At 39.7% G+C, this 24664-nt stretch overlaps 1 protein-coding gene across 1 annotated transcript in view; it reads left to right on the forward strand.

Annotated features, from left to right (window-relative positions):
- Nucleotides 1–7524: 7524 nt before the first annotated feature.
- Nucleotides 7525–24664, forward strand: part of LOC143342605 (discoidin domain-containing receptor 2) — a 194565-nt gene continuing 177425 nt past the window's right edge. Inside the window, exon 1 of the mRNA XM_076766687.1 lies at nucleotides 7525–7963. The gene's annotated coding sequence lies outside the window, so the exon portion shown is untranslated. The remainder of the gene's footprint in view (nucleotides 7964–24664) is intronic.

Genomic DNA, 24664 nt, shown 5'->3' on the forward strand with positions numbered 1-24664 from the left:
TTTTTACGAAAATCCCAACGTTACCCGTTACCGTCCCGCGATATCGTATTCCTGCGGGTCCTCTTAACGAATTTATGCACACGCTCGTAATAACACGGTCACAGTGGCACCCTTCTATATTGCGGCCGAAGAAACAACACGTAAGGCGAGACATCGTCCTGCTTTCGACCCAATAACACGGCCAATTTATGCTCCGCGGGGGACGACGATGTTTAAGCGAGTTAATGAAAGCACTTCCGGGATACGTTACATCCCTCCGTGTTCTCTGTTATTTACAATTATATTCCATTCTGGGTACACGACGCCCAGCGAACATGGCGGATCATTCTATCGTGCGTGTCCCCTGGTCGAAGTAATATTTCAAGAATGGCCGTTGGCGAACGAACCGAACAAATTCGGTAATCGCGAGAATTTTATTATCTACAGAGATACTTTTCGACAGAAATTATTTCCCGACCGCGACCCAGACGCTTCGTCTTCTCTTACCCCGGTCGTTATCTCGGGGGTTGAATTTTTCTTGTACACTCGAGAATACAGTTTTGAACGAACGAATTCGAAAAATAAAGGTCAAAGGATCACAATATTATTTAATAATAATAAATTCCGTATTCAGAGTAAACAGAACGGTTCTATCTCGATAGGATATTCTTTTTAAAAAAGTCTAGCTTGTGGATTGACCGGATATTAAGTTTACGTTTAATTTAAATCTCATTCAAACTGTCCGCATTTGACCAATTAGCTACGATAACGTTGCTCCCGCGGAAAGGTTCTCCTCGGGCAACGAACTCGGTGAAAGAAGCGGAAGCTGAAAATTTTGGTACGGACGTTTCCTACGCTCTTAACGAACGCCGGAGCAGAAGAAGAGGAAATTTCGCGGGGTTGGCCCCGCGATTATACGCGGAACAACGTTCTCTTATTTCGCGCGAGGGTATTTCCATTATAATCGTTCCCCGCGGAGCAAACGGTTAACGTTTCCTGGGAAAATTGCAAAATTGCCCCAATATGTCCTACCGATATCCATGCACCTAGTGTCAACGCGGAGCAATAGCGGACCGGAATGAAATTGTAACAATTTCCCTCTATCGATCGTTTAAAAGGAGGAAAAACGAAGAGCAGAATTCTGCTAGGTGAGACTCGCGCGCGAAAGATAACTGAGACGATACGATTCGATCGACGAAAATTTAACTCGTGGAATTTGAATCGTAAAACAATTCCAAAAATCGCGAATTTTATTAAACAGTTCCAATAAATTCCTCGAAATACTCGTCGAGATAAAACGATTCTCGATCGTCGGGTCAGGGTTACGACGCAACGAACTCGTTGTGATTTCAGAGATCGCGGTAACGTTTGGCAAACGGATCGACGAATCACGGACAACCGCTGTTTGCCTTTGTCGACCACGCGTAACGTTGAATCCGTCGTTGATCGACGATTATCGTCGACAACGTGCGTCGATCCACAATCGCAGCCGACGAACTCCGGCATTAGCGAACCATTCAGCGCGACGCGTGCTCCCGGCCCGGTCGATCCACGATTCCTCGCCCAAACATTTACAATAACACGTTGAAAATTCGATATTCGTTGGCCTTCGGGACGATCCTTGACGCGACGTGCACGAAAGACAGACAAAAAAAGGGTACACGTAGCCAGGTGCGGCGCCAAATCGATATGAATCGGGGCAGGTTAAAAAGAAAACAAGCTTTTTCACCATTTAACGTATTCTGTATTTCTATTGCAAAATTATTTATTCGTAAAAATACACGGTTTTTATCTAGACATAAAGTTTACAGGCACTTGGGAATTGAAGAACAATTGGAAAAAATATTACGATAAATCCTATTTACTCTAGATCATAACGATGGAAATTTTTGTTGGAAATGAATACATGATCATGTGGAAACTATTGAATAAAATTACACTCTCTGTTATTCTAAAATCAATAATTGGTGGAAATATGTCACAATCGTTTCTCATATACTTCACACCATACATTTACATCTATTTGATACATTTGATACTGTTTGATTACAAAAATTGAGATCTATACCATCAAGACTCCCCACCAGATATTTTGAAATCAATAATTGTTTATCATAATTGTCCCTAATATACTTTCTCACATTTCTCAAACTGTCACATTCGCTAGAAGGGAAGGAAAGATTCCCTGGAAGTAAATGGTTCCCAGAAAAGAAGTGTTCCCGGAAAATTGTTAGATGGAACGGCTCGCGGAGTACTTCGATATCTTGTTTCCAAACAATACGATCGATAGGGAGGGAAGCACGAAGCGAAACACTGTTGCTCTTCGTGACATTCGCGGAAGGTCTGTTTCGAGTATCGTCATGGCAACGTCAGTTTCGTGCCACGGGGCAGTTGTTTCGGTATCGTTCGCCGTTTTCGAAGCTATTCAAGAAGGTAATGAGAGTTGTTGATTTCCTTGAGAAACATTGTATCGTTCGCCGTTAAGAGAATGACCATTAGCGTCAAGGGATGTTCGAACGACACGCAGGGATCTATGGACGAGGCGACGTGCCGTGAACGTAGGTGTTTACCCCCCTGGGGGGGTGTACTCGGCGACACAAAACTTGCCCACGAACGTTTCGACCAGCGATCGTCGGAGTAGACGTTACCGATGTCATCTATCGATCGCGAGTCACGTGACCTTTGTGCATACCCAGTGGTATGGACAAGTTTCGTGTCACCGAACGTACCCCTCGGGGGCAAACATCCGAGACACGCCAAGTTCTGCCAGCAGTGATAGCCAACCTTGAAACGTACAGAAGCTATACTCGTGAAGGAGGGTGTCAAGAAATGCCCATCTTTGGCATCGTCTGTCTTTCGATACTTTGTAGTGGAGACTCGGAAACCATTAACAGTTGAACGAGTTAATGAATCGAAATTCATTACAAAATATCAGTATACTGTCGAAGTAATCGCAGGACGTATAAAACGTCGTTAAATATTTCGAAGACAGTTCGATATCCGAAAAAGAAGACGACGAAATGTAAAATATACGTAAGTTCCATTATCATCACATTCATACTTTGAACGTATTTCTGGTAACTTTCCCATCGTTTCTCGGAAAAGTGATGAGGACATTTTTTGTTCCTTGGAAGACACTCTAAAAGATCCTGCAGGAATTTTTCGCGATAAATTATTATTAATTTTCGAGAGTCGCTCGATGCCATTTGCATTTATGGCCGTAAATGTAAATATTAAGAATTCAGTGAAACGACAAAAGAGAAGCAACCGAAAAATATCATTCGTAGCAGAAGAGGATCGCCGATAGCTCGAACGAGGGGATCGGTACGAAGGATAAAGCGCGTTCTAAAATCACACGAGAAAATTATATTGTTTACCCAGCGCCCGTGCAATTAGTCGATTTTGCAGCCGACAATGGGAAAGCTGGCGGAAATCGCAAATGGTTTCTACGCTTCCGCTGTTCGGTGTGCTGCGTACCTTACAGTCTAGACTTTCCGGTCTAGCACGCACGGCAATGGCTCCTGGGATTTTAGTCCCCCATCTACTATTCGAGAATCGTCAATAAGGCACTAAAAGAGGATAGAGTGTACAGTAAATAACAGTTGAGACGGACAAAAAGCGTTAAAACCTTTGGGAGTATAACTTTAAACATTTTTTAGTGGAACGAGTACATAACTTTAGTCAATATTTTCCACACGACTACCTGTTATCAACAAAAAATTCCAGATCTCTCGTTATGGTCCAGAATAGACAGTACTCTCTCTCTCTGTTATTCATCAAAATTTCTATGCTCCCAAACGACAATAAACATTGATGTCAAGCTGCAACGATGCCCTGAGAACGAGAGTGATTCGAATTGCTCGCGTCTGATTGGTGTCCAACCGCGTTCTTTGATTGCTAAATGTAATCATGCTGATGAGTCACCGTGTTATGTCTGCGCTCAATCTGTTCTTATTGGTAACTTCAGGCTCTAACCATTGGTAATTTCATACGCGAGTCGTGGTGCAATGTTCAATTGAATTGAATATTCAAGAAGAACCTGCAAAACAATGTTAGAACGAAAATATTTCGGCGGTTTCGCTGTTCGTAAACACTTTAATAAATTAGAGGATGGAGGAGTCGTTAATTCTTTGCTTTTCGGGGCATTAGAAATTTACTCGTTCTTCGTACGGGCAATATGCACGTATTAAATTAAGTACGACGTTGATTAATTGCGTCAAAAGTTGAGTGCACGTTTATCGAGTATATCTGTAGAATTTTGTCGTCGTTCCATTTTCAGCGGGTTCAAGAGTCCGAAACTATTGTTAGGAAATCCTGGATAACCAATTATGTTGGGGAACAAGTTGCGCGGAACATCTAAAACATGTAAGCTTCGGGAGATTAACTGAGATGTTAGCGGGCAACTTATGGCACGTGTGATAAGCTCCTCGTTAACGCCTCAATTAATCTCGCGAAGCTTACATCTTTTAAATGCTTCGCAGAATTTGCTCCGCCGCGCGATATTGATTATTCAGGACTCCCTAATAACAGTTTCAGAATTGTTACAATTGCATAACATAACGTAGGTCTCGTTTTTCATCGTTTAACTTATGTGAAGCGTTGCCACGACTTGATATTAATATGAAAAATATAGAGCAAACGAAAATCGATCGTTTCGAGCAGCCTCTCGAATGTGTGATTAAATATGGCGCGCGAGACCAAAGAATGTTCAGTTTCTTTTTGTTCGTGCTGCGTAAAATTACCTTTGCCTCGCAGGTACCGTGGCAATTTGAATATTCTAATCGCGATGATACAAGGAGAAACGGGGGGCAACGTAACCGCGACCGCAACGATCGACGAATAATCGGTTTTATCGGTTAGAAAAATTTCGCTGGAGAAGACCGGGTCGACCCTCGGCCAAACGAGATTCGCTCAAAATCCCTCGTCGATAATGCAATTGCACGGAGGCCAATATTAGCGGGAAAAGGAGCATCGAAAACGACGGGGACACGCGTACGGATTAAGGTCGAACAAGACAAAAGAACAAGCGAGTCGAAGAGCTAGAGGGCCATCCTGGATTCGGTTCGAATCGGCTTGCACCGATGCGCATCCAAGCGTGGAGTTGGCTGGGTCGGAAATCCCAAAAAGCTGGCCAAAAGTGTTCTTTTGAACTTCAAATTCCCATCTTCGTATCAACGGGAAGTTCATCGATGTAAATGGATTTCCCCTGCATTCGTCGTGATCGAAGCAACGCCATTCGACGGACGCAACGACTATTTACCGGGCGAATAAATTGTGATAAACAGCCATTTATTGGAACGGAAGTTGACGCATGGTTCTTCCATTTTTATTTATAACTATACTTTCGTGCAGAAGTGGATAACGAGACAGTTAACGCGTTAAACGTTTTCGATCAATCATATTTATCATTTTCATAATTATCGTCGATTTATTAGCCCTATCGCGCTGATATAAATAAGTACTGTCATACGTAATCGGGTAAATATGAACGTCACTCGACCACGAATGACATGATCACCTGTGGACCCTACATCACTCGAATATGAGTGACATAGCAGTTGACGTATTAAGTATATTAAAAATTATAGTCATTCTATTTTACATTGTCAGACGCGTACGACAGTCGAAAGCAATATATGGGAATAGAACTTAGAATTTTTCACTGTTTTCTTTGTACAAGTGTATTTATCGTCTCTCATCCATTATGATAGAATAAAATATATTAATATCGTTAAAAGGTAACGATAAAGTGCAGATTGATTTATTTCTCAAAATAGAATAGCATGTCAGCATATAAAATTTCATGATTTTCTGGTAGACCACTCCTGCTATATAAAACAAATGTGTCATGTCCATACGTCCATATATCGTTTTACACTTTGGGACTTCAACAAATTTTAATAATAAAAAACTGTCGAAACAATTTTCATAGAATAATGTTCACGTTAAATTATATTCAATTACAGCCAACAGAAGCACAGTATAGTTTCATATTATGTTTCCAATGGAATACAATTAAATCAATATTGTCGTATCTCCAAACACAGGTGTCCATACTACTCGAATGCTTAACAGCCTTTCATGCTACCACACTTATTCTCGTACCAGCTGTGCGACTAGAAATCAAAGATTCAGCATATAACAGTTGTTTATAAATATATACAAAAAAAAAATATTCTACTTCCATTACTTACCTTTACTTTTTAGAAAACGAACTATATTCATATTATGGGTCGATAGGGAATTCTTGGGATCTTTCTGTCCCACGCATACACCACTATTACGAGATATAATAATAGATAAATCTTCCATACAATAAAATCCCTGAGTTCTCCAGGCATTCGTCCTTCCAAGAGATTCTGTCTCATCCTTCTCGATAAGCTTCACCGTTGAACCTTGACATGAGGATTTCTTGGGCACTCAAGGACGATGAGTAACATACCTAACAAATTTAAAAAAATGCCAAAGAATTTACCATCCTCCATTACTAAATTCCATTAAAAATCTTTGAAGGTAACTGAAAGAAAAAAACAATTCGACATCGGTGCAAAGGGTGGGCACACAATAAAGTGAACTCTCAATCTCAATTGAATTATTTTACTTACCACATAAATCTTCAAATAATTACATTGACATATATTAAATAATTGTTTAGGCTCCAATATTCCACTTAAGAATCATTCATGTTTCTCTACTTTGGTGCAAGGGGTTTAACCCTTAAGCGAGCTCCCAATCACAACTGAATTATTTTACATACTACGATAAATCTTCAAATAATTACATTGACATATATTAAATAATTGTTTAGGCTCCAATATTCCACTTAAGAATCATTCATGTTTCTCGACTTTGGTGCAAGGGGTTTAACCCTTAAGCGAGCTCCCAATCACAACTGAATTATTTTACATACTACGATAAATCTTCAAATAATTACATTGACATGTATCAAATAATTGTTAGTTTGAGCACCAATAATCCCTTAATCCTCAAGGGTTAATCATGTTTCAAATAAATATTCTCCCAAACCTTTCTATCGACGCGACAATTAAAAATTCACGGATATCAAGTTCCTAAGTATTCGTTTATTATATCATTTTGAACAAACAGAAACTAAGGGGAGGAGTTTCGCAAATTTCGCGAACATACATCCACCCTGACGCATTTTCCTTTGCCTCGCGAAAACGAGTCAAGTCTTTTGAACGTCGTATACCAAGCACGCATACATATATCCAAGCGATACACAAAGTAGCAGATTTGTTACGATGGTAACAACTTTGCCAGCCCCTGGGCAGGGGGGGGGGCAGTTCTCGCGGGCAAAGTAAGCTCGGATCGTCCAGCTTGGCCGTTAGATACGCGCGTAGACCGACTGCTCCTCTCGTCGTGCCTCATCCGCTCTCGTCCCTTCCGCCCTCGTTGCGTCGCCCTCCCACCGCGACCTAGCAGTCGTCCCCCCTCCCAGCCGCTCAGCCCGTAGTCCTTTCCCCCTCCATCGAAATCGATGCTACTCGCGGATCGCGAGTTCAGTCTGCGACTGGCCACCGCGTGTGCAACTTCGCTCCCTCTATTTCGCTTTGTTTTGCCTGTTCCCGTTGGCCCGCGACCTCCCCCCTCCGGTTCGTCCCTCCTCCGCCTCCCCCTCGTTCGCGTACGAGAACCGATCGGCGACCGTCCCGACGCGAGACGGGATAACGGGTGTCTCGACGGGGAGACCGAGAGATCGTCGATCACGTGTGACGTACCGCGACGTGGAAGTTTCGAAACGCGGAGATACGCCAGGACGAAGACAGCCGGAACCAGGGTAAACAGGACTCGTTCGGTGAAATACACGGGATGAACACCGTTCTCGTGATGCAGAGGAAGTTATATCCTCCGACGCAAGTTTGGAGAACGATCCAGAAGCGATCGGATGTGTAACGAGGCGCTACCGTCGAGGATAACAACCAGCCAGCCCAGGCTGTGACCGTGCGAGCGGATTTTTCATTGGGTGAGCGCAGAATTTAAACTATCCTTTTCGTATCTCCATCGAAGTGGCAAACTTGAATTCTGTCCATCCCAAAATTAATTAATAAGTGAACGCGTTACGCGAACATATCGTGTCGGGACACGTTCGACTCGTAATTAACGCGGCGGAGTTAAACGATCCCCGTTTCGGCCGATCCAGGTTATCGTGAAATATTTCGAACGGTAGTACCCGTTGATGTAAAACTGGAACCGACAGCTCGTATGTACGCTGCAAACGAGTGGAGGAGTTTATCGTTCGGTCAGCCCGCCGGCCAAGTTTATCACGGACGACATTTGTTCCTCCATTATTTACTCTGGCGAAATATGCGACCGCAAAAATGCCTTTCGTACATGGTTGTCGAGTTACGAGCGAACGAAATCGGAAATCTGAAATCCACGCAGGAATAAATTCGATATCGCCGTCAGCTTTCGTGAACCGAGTCGTTAGGCGAACGTGACTCCGTGAATTGCGTGAACGTTGCACGGAAAATACTGTCGATTCATCGCTGGGAGAAGCAAAGCGGAAAGTTTGCGTGTTTTCGCGCCGGGCGACGCGGGAAATCCCTGACGCGTTACGAACGCCCACGCATTTTAATTCCTTCTTAGACGGGGCAATTTCTATTCGTTCGCGTTAAGGGGCCAGGATTAGAGACCGCGACCCTCGTCAACGGGACGCACCAAATTAAGGACGCGACGGAGTCGGACAATTTAACGCGACTTATGGTTGAAACAAGTAGTGGAACGTACGGTTGGTCGGACGGGTCGCGCTATGCGCTGAGTAATTACCCTGAAAATATTTTTCTTTGCCGGCGAAACTAAAAATTGCCACACTGGTGGTTCCAATGGAGTCTGCCTGGCCATATAGCTGTAAAAATTTTATTATAAACTTTCACATTCATACGTAAACTAAATTTTCCTGGTATCGTCGCTAGCTTGTAATTTGTATGCGAAATTATAAATGAAATGTAAATTGATGGTAATTTACTAACGAATGTAATGTTTTTATTCGTTGCTTGTCTACAAACGTAACTTTTATGTAATGAAAAATATGCACTATTCGCAGGAAGACAGGAGTTTGTACTAATATTAAAAATTACATTATCAATGTTCTTTAAAAACTGGAACAGAATCTAAATAGTAAATCGAGTTGCGTGTTTTGCGTGCCTGATATATAAAGCGAACATCAAGAATATTTTAGATTCGATTCTAAATATGAAAATTGATGGTTTCAAAGGGACATTCGAACGGAACCAAAATTTTTTATGGGAGACATATTACAAAGGATTTCAAGATCATCCACATATTATTGATTTGATGTTACTGTTGAATAATGTGATACAGTACGTAAAATGATTCTACTTTCGTAGCGTGTACATCGTAAACAAGATTTTTACATTTGTACCAACGCAGTTTCGTTTTACGATACATTTCACGGCTGTATATTTGACAACACTTTCGTTTCGTGTCCCATGTCCTCTAGGTGTGACTGTTTTAGCTCCATATTTAAAACTTGAATTTTTTTTGTCGATTTCAATGCTAGCTGGAGAGCTTGTACCGCGACTCGCTCAAATAAACGCGATCCGATCGCATCCAAACTAATAAAATATTTTCCGGGCAAATACGTATTCGAGATTCGTAAAAATATTTTACTGACGAATGTATGTACAAAGTGGTATAAAAATAAATATTATCAATTTTATGAGCTTATTGCCACCGGATAATTCGCACGTATTAATTGATATTAACGACGTCTATTTATCTCTAACGAAAGGAAATCAATACAATATTACACGAATCGTTTTGAATCCAAATTAAAAATTTAAATATATTAAAAAGTTGAAAAATCGTACAAAATTTTTTGAAAACATTATTCGATGCATATTACAGCTGTGATAAAGGACGTATGCGAAATTTTATATTCGAACTCCACGGTAAATATTCATTTTAAATCCGTGAATGAAGCAGACATATGGCTCTACGAAACAAATCCATTTCCACGTCGAAAGTTTCTGTATAGCAACATTCCACTGCAACTCGTTACAAAATATATTCCCACGCGCAGAGTAGCGTTTGCTTTACACCAGTAACCAGAGAATATCATAAGCCCCCCTTCGTCGTAAAAATTAGTAGTGAAAAATTATTTAGAAGAAATACAAATAGGTATACATACAGTACTCTTTTCTCATCACAGTCATTTATTACATTGTTGTCAATATTCAAATTAATTTCGTACATCGTCGATGTATCAAGTGTTCTTTTATCGTAGCTTTTAAGTAGAATGAAAAGTGTATGCCTTGACGTTCAATTAAGGGAGTATTGCTGTTTAAACTGTCATTTCTTCGGCCTTATTTTGTAATTTTTTTTTTAACGACAGGTAGGTTGTTTGGCAGTGACATTTTGCAGATATATTTATTCGTCTTATAGATATGTACAGTATTTTTTTCATCAAAAAATATTAAAAATTGCGAGAGTTATAGCTTCTTGTTTAAAAAAACGCATTTAAACTGGCTTACATGATATTTCAAGATCTAGCAGACCGATTGACTTCAAATTTGGAGAGAATATTCAGCAGACACGCCTTCTATAGCTGGAACTAGAGATTTAAAAAAATATCGAGTTTTACTATTTATAAGTTCTGTAACGTTAGATTTAGAATCTTAATGCGTCAAATTGACGTATACGCAAATCTAGTGTTAAATAAGAAGTTACAATTCCCACGATTTTTAATATTTCTCCATGAAAAAAATATCGTACATGCTTATAAGATGAATAAACATATCTGCAAAGTCTCAATGCAAAACAGCCTATCTATCACTGAAAAAAAAAATCACAAAAAGGGCCGTGAAATTGACAGTCTAGACAGAAATTCCTCTTTAACTTCCGATCGATGTCGCGAAATATTATTTGTCACGAAAATTCATTGAAAAAAAAAATCAAACCCCGTTTCCATTCGCGTTTCTTTCGACCGCACAATCCTCGATATCGCGGAACTGGCTCAGCGACGGTCATACGTGACCCCGTGAAAGTTTGTTAATTAATCGTTTCGGAAATATAATCCGCGTCGAGTGTAACTAATCAGGGAGAAACTCGGTCGGACGTTGACGGGCATGTTTGCTGCACCTATCACGTAGGGGGATGGAAATGTAATTTGCCGGGATAGAGTTAGCCCCGTTGAATGCCGTGGCCGAGGTTCACCCCGGCTGTTCTGCCCATCAGCCCCAATCTCATCGCGGCGCGCCACCCATTGATCGCCACTCCGGATTTTGCATGTAAGGATTCGCGCGATGCACGGACCCGTCCTGGGTGGAGACTTTCGGCTTCGCGTGGATAACGTTCGCGTGGAATTTCGCGGGGGTTGGCGCGGAGGGGGGGGGGGGCTTTCGATGCGGAAACTCCGTCCAACGGGATCTCTCGTTCTGCGCGAAAACGCGATGGAGAAACTCGACCGTGTTTCTCGGCCACGATGGCGGTCGCTTAATTTACCAGCCGGGGGAAGACGGCTTCTCCGCTTCGACGTTTCAAGGACGTTTCGTTAAACCTAATCTCACCCTTCGTTAACCTTAATCCTTTGCCGACGTAAATAACCGCTTCGCGAATTCGTCGTGAACGCGTCACGGACTCGCCATCGTATTCTTCCGGTTAGCGAATATATCGTCGAATCGGGCGCCATGTTGTCTCTTTACATTCAAATTAAAATACTTAATTCCTCGAGTTCGCACCATTTTCGACTGTTTTTCAAATTGTTGGTACGTAGGACTAAGTTTGAAGATTTTTAACACTAGATTTACGGACTGAACCAATTTGACTCATTTAGAATTTTGTTGCTATATATACAGGGTGTTCGGCCACCCCTGGGAAAAATTTTAATGGGGGATTCTAGAGGCCAAAATAAGACGAAAATCAAGAATACCAATTTGTCGATGAAGGCTTAAATTCTAAAATTTCAAATCGTTCTGGAAAAATTATTTTCGGTTGCGGGGGTCAATTACAATCATTTTTGGTGAATAAACATACCCCCGAAATCCTACCCACTTTCGAGAAAAAAATTCGAGTATGTGCTGAAAATTTTGGGTGAAAAAAACAACTTTCGAATCGTTTTGGAAAAATTATTTTTAGTTGCAGGGGTCAATTGCAAGCATTTTTGGTCAACAGACATACCCCCGAAATCTTACTCAGTTTCGAGAAAAAAATTCTTTTCCGAAAATATAATTTCTGGCCAGAGATGTCTGCCCGAATTTTCATGCGAATATTTAAAACGTCATAACTTCCGAACGGATTGGACGATTTTAATGTTTAAAAAAGCAAACTACGCGTATTTTGACGGAGAATATGTACAAATCGCAAAAATATTCGAAAAGTTGGTCCTTGACCCCGCAAAATGAGAAAAACCCCATAAAAATGGTCCAATCTTCAAATGATTTAACAGTTAATTGCTTTGCAAATGAAATTTCTGGCTTACATAAAGAATCAGAATTCTAACACCAATTACGCGTAGACATTCATGTTCAATCTTGACAATTTATCAGTTAGCTGAAGTCAAAAAAAGCTCTTTCATAATTTCGATTTATACATCGCGCGCAAACGGAGCATTTTTAGTGAAATAATATAATTTTATAAAATGAATTTTTTGTCAAATAATTTGGTCCACCAAGGTAATTTCGATATGTGTTTGTAAAAGGTATTTCAATTGATATTTATTTTACATCTAATTACGTAGGGTTGCCATCGTTGGAAAAAATCAGAAAAAATTTCTTTTGCTAACTGTATTTTAAAAACAGTGTGCATAAGTGAAAAATGTTTTCAATGAAATTTTTAATAATAAATCTTTCATTTAAATTGATTTGGAGCTATTTTTTGTTTTTGCAAACAACTTGAATTTTGTTGTATGAGTCAAATTGGCTCACTTCAGTAAAAATAGGTATGTAATCAACATCCGTAAATCTAGTGTTAAAATTAGAAGGCAGTAGTTCGAACTCAGTCGTCGGTGAATAATTATTTATTGAGTTTCCCAAATTATGGATTTCTGTTGCCAATTATAAGAATGAGGTTTTCGATAGAGCGCGCTAGATCGATCGTACCGTGCGAATTAATGGGATGTGTCTGAAGTGGTAATTTATTGAAACGAATTGAATGAATCTTTTTATAAAGAAAAAAAGAATTAACGCGGAACGATAAACCTACGTAAATGTCTGTGTGTTACAATGACTGAATTGCGAATGATAGAAGAGTCCAATTAGTGCCCGAGAATTGAAGAGTTACGAATGGAACTCTAGCCTGAGAGTCGTAAAATGAAGAGTTAAAAGAGACAGATCAAACTAAGGGGCCAGAATTAATCAGAGAGGCGAAGTACGAAAAGCGTAGAAGATGGGAAATGATTTATTTTAAATTCATTTGCGATCCAGAACTATTTTTAATTCTTCGCCTCGATCCCTTTAAAACACCGTCTGTCAATTTCGTGTCTCGTTCGTGCTTGTATTTAGTATTAAAGAACTTTTTCTACGTGGAAACGGTTTCAATGACGGACGCGTCGACGAATTCGCTGGTTAAGCTGGCAGTTATGATTAAAAGCTCGAAGCTACGGGACTTGTCATTCATTTGCGTTAAAGGAAGCTCAGTAAAAATTCTGTGGTTGTGATGCATCAGATACAATAACATAGAACGACGCACTGAACGTTATCGCGTGTCCAATTGCAAAACGGTTGCATACAACGCGAGCGTAAAATGATTGGTCATATTTGAGTGTAGGTGCTGTTGGATTGGCATCGAATACCCTTTTCGATGCCCTCGCGATGATCCACTCGGGGAAGATGCCTTTCAACGTTGCTAGTATTATACTTTAACCCTCTATTTCGTGAGTTTTATCTTTCGAAACGGAAATTACTAACGCTAGACTCACATATTTGGCTTTACGAGACTCTTACTTGTTGGCAATGTATCTTAAATTAATTTCTAAAGATTCCAATTTTTAAAAATTGAAATTTGCAGTAAGAAAAACAATGTCAAAGACGATACACACACACACATTTAACTGTGTGTCCTCAAAATTTTATACATGCGAGTGATACCATAAAATATACGTGGTTTTACACGATTACGTAAGGTTCCATTATTTAAAGAAATTGCATTTGTTGCATAAAAACACAGTAGAGGGAAGATATATATTATTAGCCATCTTAAATTCAAGCTCACTTAATTTACATAATTTTTTACACCCCCAAAAATCATGATGATAATTATTTTAAACTTCCGCCAGATATTTTTAATTCTTTGCTCCACATATGCAAAGTTTAAATTCTATGCGTTACACTCTGATTTTTATCATATTTACGCGCGTTGCTTTTTGTTATCGTTGATGGTGGTTAGTGATGGAAGTGAAAATTTTAAGGACGGCTGGCAGTAACTGAGACATGTAGATTTTATCTCGGTATTCTAAGACAGTATTCCAAAAATAACCACGTAAAATATTTAATTATTCATAAAGAATGTCGTAGACATCGGAGATCATTGCTCCTGGGGAGAATGAATTAAAGAATACGAAGAACGTAGTAACAGATCTATTTATCGAAGTCGCGATTAAGATTTCATATTCGTCGTCTGACGTTTTTGAAAACGTCAACACATATTAAATTATCCTAGTTTACAACCGTGGCAGATTTATTAATTCTAATAAACTCGTTAATGCTGCACATTGAAATATGGAAACATAAACATAACGTATGTACAGGCTTACAATTTTTTTTTTATTCTCTAGGTTTTATCAAACGGACGCGTGTGTAATCCTAGCGTAACTCTCCCAAATTAGTGCGTTAAATTTTCACATTTCATACAATATTTGTTATTTCTTTCCGATGTAAACGTAACAACATTGGAAACGTTTCTGCGGTGGTTTCGGTACTATTTGTTTTACTCGGTATATTGATTTTTTAGCAACTTCGAATTAATTTACTGCATGTTTGCGCAATACTATATTCCAATTTTTTACATTCTGTTTCACGGTGTTCCATGTTATCTGCAAATAATTGTTCAGACTCGTATATTACTTCGCTGTGTCACTAATAGTTTTCGACGAAATTAAAAGATTTCAAATCATTCTAAAAAAATTATTTTCGATTGCGAGAGTCAATTACAATAATTTTTGGTGAATAGACATACCCCCAAAATCCTACCCACTTTCGAGGAAAAAATTCGAGTAGGTGGAGAAATTTTTCGGCGAAAAAAAAAATTTCAAATCGTTCTGGAAAAATTATTCTCGACTGCAGGGGTCAATAACAATCATTTTCGGTGAATAGACATATCCCGGAAATCCTACTCAGTTTTGAGAAAAAAATTCTTTTCCGAAAATATAATGTCTGACCATACCATTGATATGTTTCACTGAATTTTCATGCGAATCTTTAAAACGTCATAACTTCTGAACGGAGTGGACGATTTTAATGTTCAAGAAAGCAAACTACGCGTATTTTGATGGAGAATATTTCGAAATTCTAAGAATATTAGAAAAATTGTTCCTTAACCCCGTCAAGTGAGGAAAACTAAAATAATGAATACATTCCATTGAAATTTATTTATGAAGTAGAACTCTCCCTCAATCTATATTTCCAGAGGCAAATACGTAGTAAAATAGAAACTGGACCGAGTGGAATAAGTGATTCTATCTTGATTCTAAGGGCAGATTGATTCTGACGACCCATTTTCTCCCGGGTCTTCAGTGTCCATTTTTCGTCAGAAAATTCACTTAGGGGCTCGGAGTTCTGTCACTAGCCGTTTTCGATCCACGATGAAAGGGATGATCCCGAGTTTGGGCAGTGAAAAAATGGGGAACCGCGGTCCGCGTGAAACCCACGGCGATATAACGACGCTCAGGAAGGGTAGTAGGCCCAACATTAGCGTGCGGTATGCGCCACCGTTGCGGTGCAGCAATACAAATAGGGGCTGCTTCCGGGCGGGACGCCTGCACGGCACCGGTTCACGCATCGCTTACTCATTGCCGAACATCCGGTCGGAGTTGGTACCGCTTTTCAAAGCCGCGAAATTTGCTTTAGCTACGGGCGCGACTTTAAAGCGGCGTTTTGGGACTACCAGCGGCAAACAAGGTTTGATTTCGTGTCGAGCAGGCAAGTAACGTTCCCGGCCGCCATAGGTACACACGTGCAAATTCGTCGTAATGACATTGTCGCGTGATGGAATGCGCGAGGTTCCGAGAGCGCTTCGTACGAAACGTGTTGTTTCGCTTCGACAACCCGCCGCGTTTCGACGGAATTTCGCGTCAAAAACGACTACGAGTTCACCGTTCGAGCAATCCACGAAACTCCATCCGCTTGCAGCCCCCTGTTAAACGTTCGAATACTCTCGATAAAAATTCTAATTTTATTTAACCCACCAGGTACGTTGTCTTATAATACATTCAGTTAACAATGATAACTTGACCTTCAAAACGTGACGATTTTTATACAGGTCTGAAATTTATAGGTAGTCTACAGTATTTTTATTTTTACTAAAATAAATGTATAATTTGGATGCAATTTCATCGATTTTAAATATTCCGTGCTTGTGACATTTAGTTTATTCTGTAGTCTCGTACTAGATGTCTATAGTTTATAGATAGCCGGTAGTATTTTTATTTTCACTAAAATAAATGCATAATTTCGATGCAAATTTTTCGATTTTAATTATTCTGTAATTGTGACATTTAGTTGATACTTTAGTCTCGTATTAGGTGTCTATAGTTTATAGATAGTCTACAGTAATTTTTTTCACTAAAATAAATGCATAATTTCGATGCAATTTTTTCGATTTTAATTATTCTGTAATTGTGACATTTAGTTGATACTTTAGTCTCGTATTAGGTGTCTATAGTTTATAGATAGTCTACAGTAATTTTTTTCACTAAAATAAATTTATAATTTCGATGCAATTTCTTCGATTTTAATTATTCTGTGCTTATGACATTTAGTTGATACTTTAGTCTCGTATTAGGTGTGTATACTTTATAGATAGTCTACGGTATTTTTATTTTCACTAAAATAAATGTATAATTTCGATGCAATTTCTTCGAATTTAATTATTCCGTGCTTGTGACATTTAGTTGATACTTTAGTCTCGTATTAGGTGTGTACAATTTATAGGTAGTCTACGGTATTTTTATTTTCACTAAAATAAATGCATAATTTCGATGCAATTTTTTCGATTTTAATTATTCTGTACTTGTGGTATTTAATTGATATTTTAGTCTCGTATTAGGTGTCTATAGTTTATAGATAGTCTACAGTAATTTTTTTCACTAAAATAAATTTATAATTTCGATGCAATTTCTTCGAATTTAATTAATCCGTACTTTTGACATTTAATTGATATTTTAGTCTCGTATTAGGTATCTATTTTATAGTAATAAAGTCTTCGGTCGCATAAGGAATATATTTTACAAATTTTAAATTTGAAAAAAATTCGTACGACCGAAACATACAGATGACAAGTAGATTATAAATATTAATAAATATTTATGATGAAAAGCTGCGCAGCCGCTAGAAGAATTTACAATACTCTCGAATCAAAACAGCCATCGCAGAAATTCACTGTCGATGGATCAAACGAGGATGAATCGAAATACAAACAAGTCGCGTGACGGTTTGTTAAAAAATGGGACAAACTGGTGTTCCCGGAACGGGTGTGGGAATAAATCCTCGATAATTGTTTCCGCGTAGATATCTCGACCCAAGTTTGTCGTCTCCGCGGAATTCCTAATACTTCTTTAACTTCGAATCGAATTTCAGCGTGCGCGATTCCGGGCGCGCCGCCGTTGGCTTTCGCGACGCTGCCGCGAAACGGTTAGAACATTATCGTAACAACGTGACGAAGTTTGGTAAAATTCATCGTTTCCCGCGTCTTCCGTCGAAATTGTTGCCGGGCGAATGATGCGTTCCAGCGCGGCGCGGAACAATTGATACATAAATCACGCGGTCGCGTCGCGTGGGCAGAGAATGATTTATCAAAAGCTCGCTGTTTTGCGAAAAAAATAAAACTAGCCCGGCGTCGAAAAAGTCCCGCGACGTAGCGATTAATCATGTTTATTTATGTGCCACCGGGCGAAGTCAATATTACGCGACGGGACGTGTTAGAAAGTCATTAAACCCATTGTCAGGCGAAAATTCCTTTCTCGTTTGCAAAAAAACGGATTACGAGATCGATTTAAACTGCTTTCGCTGAGCTCATCGACAAATTGTTTTGCGCGAAATGACGTCGCGACGTTTGGTATTCGTAAAAACCGAAACACGGTGAACGATCCTTTTTTTTTTTCTTTCCTTTCTCGAATCGTACGAATGCTCGGTTAATCATGGTCCTTCAGCGGGGTGCGTCGCATCAGAATGGACCGGCCGGAAACTTTTCCCCGACATTGTTCGACGGGAATACGTGTTTTCGTTGACGGTTATTTGCGCGAGCGCGGCCGGGAATCGCGAGTAATTAATACCCGACTCACGCGTAATTAGTCATTGAAAAACAATGTTCAAGGGAACAATGACAGCGACGCGTTCCTACGATGCGTGTAATCGGGTTTAATTAAAATTTATTGTTTAACACGGATTAAACGTCGGTGGGGAAATAATGCACGACGAGTTGATATCATTCATTAACGAGCTTTTGAGAACGTTTCGAAAGAGCGAGAACCCGTTCGACGGCCGAATAATTGTCAAACACGAAAGCAATTAAAGAATAGTCGGGAAGCGTGCGATTAAATACGGGGAACGAGGGGGCACGCTCGTTCCCGCGAAATGAGGAAATGCGAAGCGCGTAAATAATCTACAGAAATTCGTATTAAACGAAACTAGCGCGATTTAAACGTTACTATAATTAATTCAGACGTTCCTTCGAGTGATTATTCTAAAATAACTTTTAGAAAAACAGTCTTCCTTGATTCTGTGCGTGTGATATCGGATAAATCAATCGAGAAAATGAATACGAGCGCAATTTTGGATCCGAACGTACGCGTAAACGGACGCGTGCCTCTAAGTCATATTTTTAGCGCGATCGGGACGCGCTGAAAGCGATACCGCTAAGTAATTTCGATCGAGCCTCGTCGGTTTACGCGCGCGGGACGATAGTTTATCGTCGAAGCGTTATTCGATTACTTCGTCCGGAGTTATACGAGCGTGCGTGAGCGTAACTCGTGCGTTCCCGGTCAGGTGTGCTCGATTTCGGTCGAGAAACCCCATCTGTTGCGTTCCTCGATCCCCAGCGATCGTTATTGACGGCGAATTTATCGTTCTGTGAATAAAATTTACCCACAAGACGCACGAGAACTCGACGCAACGGCTACTATCGATAGGATGCTCGACGAATTTGCGGTATCCATCGATTCCTTGTCAGAACCTTTCCAGAATTCTGTAGCCTCGATTTTAGAATCGTTACAGAAATCTCTGCGTTTCCTGCTGAAAAGTTTCCCGATTTTTTCATCGAAAAGTTTGTGTTTTTCGCGTGGTCTCGAATTTGGAATCGCTACAGAAATGCAAATTTTGTACACACTAAAACAGATTTAAACAGTCATTAGAAAGTCTAATATATTGTAAATTAATTTATTTTTGTTAAATTCACTAAACGATAATGTTTGACTGTGTAAAATCCACATATGTAGTTCCTTACATATTACATCTCCCGTTAATAAATTAATAATAATAATAATAAGTCTCTGTATTATCTGCGGAAAAGTTTCTCAATTTTTTCATCGAAGAGTTTGTGTTTTTCGCGTGGTCTCCTTGTCAGAACCTTTTCGAAAATTCTCTAGTCTCGTCTTAGGGTCGTTACAAAAATATCTGCGTTCTCTGCTGAAATCCGAATTTTTTCATCGAAGAATTCGTGTTTTCCCGCGTGGTCTCGTGGGAGGCTTATTAAAATCTTGCATGTCTCTTTGAAGTTTGCATTTTACTTACTTCGAGGAAAAGTCCGAAGGGACCCGATTCCATAATACTCTTATAATACGTCTTTCCTTTGTCCTGTTTCGAGCAAATGCGTTTCTCTTTACGTTTTCACGTCGGACCAGTGTACTTTTACCAACCGGAAATATAAAAGTCACGAGGGGAGGAGTTACCCTGGTATTATTCGCTGGTTATCGTCGAAGAGCGATGCGTTTTATTCCGTCGTTCTAAAACGTTCTGTCAGCCCTGTGCAGCATCGATGACGGAGAAACGCTGTCGCAAGGGCTGTGGATCGTCGGGTGACGCGCTAACAAGCCACGTTCGTTCTAAATTTGTTTTCCAGCGTTGCTCGTGCCGGGGACCCATCGATCAACGAGGCGACGATGATTAGTTCGACTCTCGGGGTCATTAGGACGCTACGATGCAATAAGTCCGAGGGGCTTTTTCATTATTCGCGACACGTACACGACTGCTTAGTTGAGTTTTCATTTCTCACGTACCATTCCATCCCCCACCTTTTATCTATCGAGGAAGCCACGGCAAATGATAATTAAGGTAATGGGGAAAGTCGACTGGGTCGTATTTATTATCGCCTCTCATCGGACTCTCCATAAACACACGTTTCGTAATATGAATTTAAACGTACGTTGCTAGCAAAAGATTACGTGATCGTTTGGACATTCTCATCTGAAATGAATTTCATCGAGGAACGAAGTAACCATCGAATAAGTTCAACGGAATTAAATTTTCTATTAATTTTAATCGATTGCCATTCAAAATTGGTGAAGTTATTTTTGAAAAGGGACACTGATTCGCGATTCGAGCAATAATCAAAGCTCCCATTGGCGCGGTATTTGTCGAGTCAAACGCGACCGCAGGTATCAGATGATTTTTAACATCCGGAAATAGTCGGTTCTCCTCATTAAGGGAATTAAGCTCGATCCAGAACGCCGTTATCCGCTGCGCTATTCACAGAAAGGGCGGGACACACGGGGGCCAGAGAGAGAGTTTTAGCAAGGTATAGATCGAACACTGATATGCTGAGCTCGCTCGTGGAATTACTCGTATTCGTCTGACCCCGGAGTTTCACGCACGGCGTACAGAGAATAATCCTGTGTCTCGTTCGTCGCTTCACGATCCGATTCCCAGCGATGTTGATGCTGCCATTCGGGACGCTGCGTCTCTCTCGACTTCCGGCGTTACACGGAATTGAATATGAAAGGATTAGCGAACTGTAGAGTAACACTTGCTTCCGATTACTTCTGCCCCGTTCAATTCTCTTTGGAGACCTGCGAACGGACCGTACGCAAACGACACGACACGCGGGACATTCTTGAGCCGCCATTAACGACGCAAAATTGTCGGACATAGGCGTAGTTTCCGGCGCAGAAGACACCAGAAAGTTCAATTTTAGGAAGAGTTAAGTATTTGTAGAAATAGTTGACCACATCTGGGAAAAATTTTAATGGGAGATTCTGGAGGCCAAAATAAGACGAAAGTCAAGAATAGTAATTTGTTGATTGAGGCTTCGTTAAAAAGTTATTAACGTTTAAAGTTCCGACTGCGTACACGCGATAGTGGTTCTCATTCAGCATGACGAACTCTACTTACTGACGTATCGACAGTCTCACAGTTTTGTGAATGAGAACTACTATCACGCGTACGCAGCTGTTGGCAGATTGCCGTTCTACAGGCGGAACTTTAAACGTTAATAACTTCTTAACGAAGCCTCCATCAACAAATTGGTATTCTAGATTTTCGTCTTATTTTGATTTCTAGAATCTTCCATTAAAATTTCTCCCAAGGGTGGTATACCCTGTATACTCGAACCTTCGCGAACAGAAATGCATTATTTCATGGTTATAATTGTGATCGAATTTTTAAGGAATTGTAATGCAAAGTAAATTGAAAATTGAAATTTATTTGGTAGAATCAGCAGAGAACGAAAAAACGAGAAAACTGGGGAGATTTAATTTAATTGCATGGATAAAAGGTAATTCGAAATAGCATGTATAAATATTGTAGCGAGTTGGAACCGTGTGAATAGAAATTTTGCGAAGGAATTGTGAAATTTGAGAATCCTGATGAAGTAATTTTGCCAAGATCGATTGGGAAAATCAAAATAAGCTTACTTGAGCTATTCTGATGATATTGAGTAGATGATTGGTATTTTACAAACGATTTGAAACCGGTGAATAGAAATTTTGCGAAAGAATTGCGAAATTTGCGAATCCAGACGAATAAGTAATTTATTAAGATCGATTTGGAAAATCAAAATAAGTTTATTCGAGCTATTCAGATAATATTGAGTAGATGATTAGTATTTTACAAACGATTTGGAACCGTGTGAATAGAAATTTTGCGAAAGAATTGTGAAATTTGCGAATCCTGATGAAGAAGTAATTTTGCCAAGATCGATTTGAAAAATCAAAATAAGCTTACTCGAGCTATTCAGATAATATTGAGTAGATGATTAGTATTTTACAAACGATTTGGAACCGTGTAAATAGGAATTTTGCGAAAAAATTGTGAAATTTGCGAATTCTGACGCAGAAATAATTTATGAAGATCGATTGAAAAATCAAAATAAGCTTAGTCGTGTTAGTGAGATAATTAGCATTTTACAAACGATTTCGAACCGTATAAATAGAAATTTTGCGAAAGAATTGTGAAATTTGCGAATCCTGATGAAGAAGTAATTTTGCCAAGATCGATTTTAAAATCAAAATAAGCTTACTCGAGCTATTCAAATAATATTGAGTAGATGATTAGTATTTTACAAACGATTTGGAACCGTGTGAATAGAAATTTTGCGAAAGAATTGCGAAATTTGCGAATCCTGGCAAAGAAGTAATTTATCAAGATCGATTTGGAAAATCAAAATAAGCTTATTCGAACTATTCAGATAATATTGAGTAGATGATTAATATTTTACAAACGATTTGGAACCGTGTAAATAGGAATTTTGCGAAAAAATTGTGAAATTTGCGAATCCTGACGCAGAAGTAATTTATGAAGATCGATTTGGAAAATCAAAATAAGCTTATTCGAGCTATTCAGATAATATTGAGTAGATGATTAGTATTTTACAAACGATTTGGAACCGTGTGAATAGAAATTTTGCGAAAGAATTGTGAAATTTGCGAATTCTGATGAAGAAGTAATTTTGCTAAGATCGATTTGAAAAATCAAAATAAGCTTACTCGAGCTATTGAAATAATATCGAGTAGATGATTAGTATTTTACAAATGGCGTATAGTTTTGCATTGATTTGCCACGGTCGAGTATACTTTTGCGTGGGAGGCAATTTGCGCGACGCGAATGCATACACACACACGGGCAATATCCGAACGGTTGAAATGCAATGTATGTATATTAGGAACGCGTACCGCAGGATATTACACGATGCTTATACGAGAGGCAAAGGCCCAGAAACCAATATCCTTAATAATGCACAACTGCAGCGCGGATAGGCGGTAAATTAAAGTCGGATATCGCAAGGATCTCGAAATGAATTTCGAAATCAGTTGAATTTCCCGTGTTGCAATTCCTACGGCGGAATAACGGCCAGCCGGGGAACGCTTTGTTTGGGCTCGATCAGATTTTGAAAAGCCATTTTAGCGGGGGTTTGGCCCTACGTTGCTAACTAAGGCTTTCAGAATCCCCTTCGGGCTCGCCCGGGAATGCTAAACTTCCGGCGAACTGATGGCGCCTGATTGGCTCGTTAAAGCTGTTCCGCGATGCTCGATTCGAATATAATAAATTTGCCTGAAATATTGAACCCTTACCGCGAGGTTGTAAAACACTCCGGGACCTTGAACGTCGATCTTAACGAATCTAGACTTGTCTGTTTATAGCGAAATAATAAAAATTCATCTTACCATGGCCAATTAAGTATTACCTTCGACGTCTCTGTTCGTTTACCTTGAATTCTCTTTTAACTTCTTTGTCCTCGAGTAACGAGAAGTCGAAGGCAGATCGAAGCACCGAGGAATTAGACATTAAAAGTATCGAGGATCGCGAAAGGCCAGAGTAAAATGTGGCGAAGTTTAAAGTAATCGAGCCCAGGGCTGCCGGAGGAATAAGAATGAGGGGGTCTCGTAGCGACTGCGTCGAGGCGTCGGTGTCATCAAATTAAGCAGTTAAAGTATCAAAGATTAAGAGAGTTAAAGAATAAAGAAGTACAAAGAATACAAAGAGTCGTGGAAGATAACACGGGTTGTGCATCACAAAGAGGGGCAAAGTTAAAGTCTTATTACTCTTTACGATAAATTAAATTTAGTTTCTAAAGTACGTTCGGCCCCTATCCGGCCTTTTCGCCCGCGTAATCTCCTCGTGAAAATATTCCGCGTATTGGAGTAGCCATTTCCTTAACAAACGTACTCGGACGGTGCGAGTTACGAAAATTTTTTACTGTAAAACTTCTCCTTGGCCGTTAACGATAAATTAAATTCAGTTTCTGAAGTTCCTCCTATCCGGACTTTTACTTGTATCGTACTGGGAATTTTCAACCGTTAAAATCTTATCGATCGTCGCGATAAATCTTTTCAATTACCAGTCTCGTACGTGAACCGATTAAAATACAGGATGTCCGGCCACCCCTGGGAAAAATTTTAATAGGGGATTCTAGAGGCCAAAATAAGACGAAAATCAAGAATATCAATTTGTTGATGGAGGCTTCGTTAAAAAGTTATTAACGTTGAAAGTTCCAACCGTACTGAATTTTTTTCTCGAAAATGCGCAAGATTTCGGGGGTATGTCTATTCACCAAAAATGAT

Source organism: Colletes latitarsis, chromosome 6, assembly GCF_051014445.1.
Source record: "Colletes latitarsis isolate SP2378_abdomen chromosome 6, iyColLati1, whole genome shotgun sequence".
NCBI classification, from domain to species: Eukaryota; Metazoa; Arthropoda; class Insecta; order Hymenoptera; family Colletidae; genus Colletes; species Colletes latitarsis.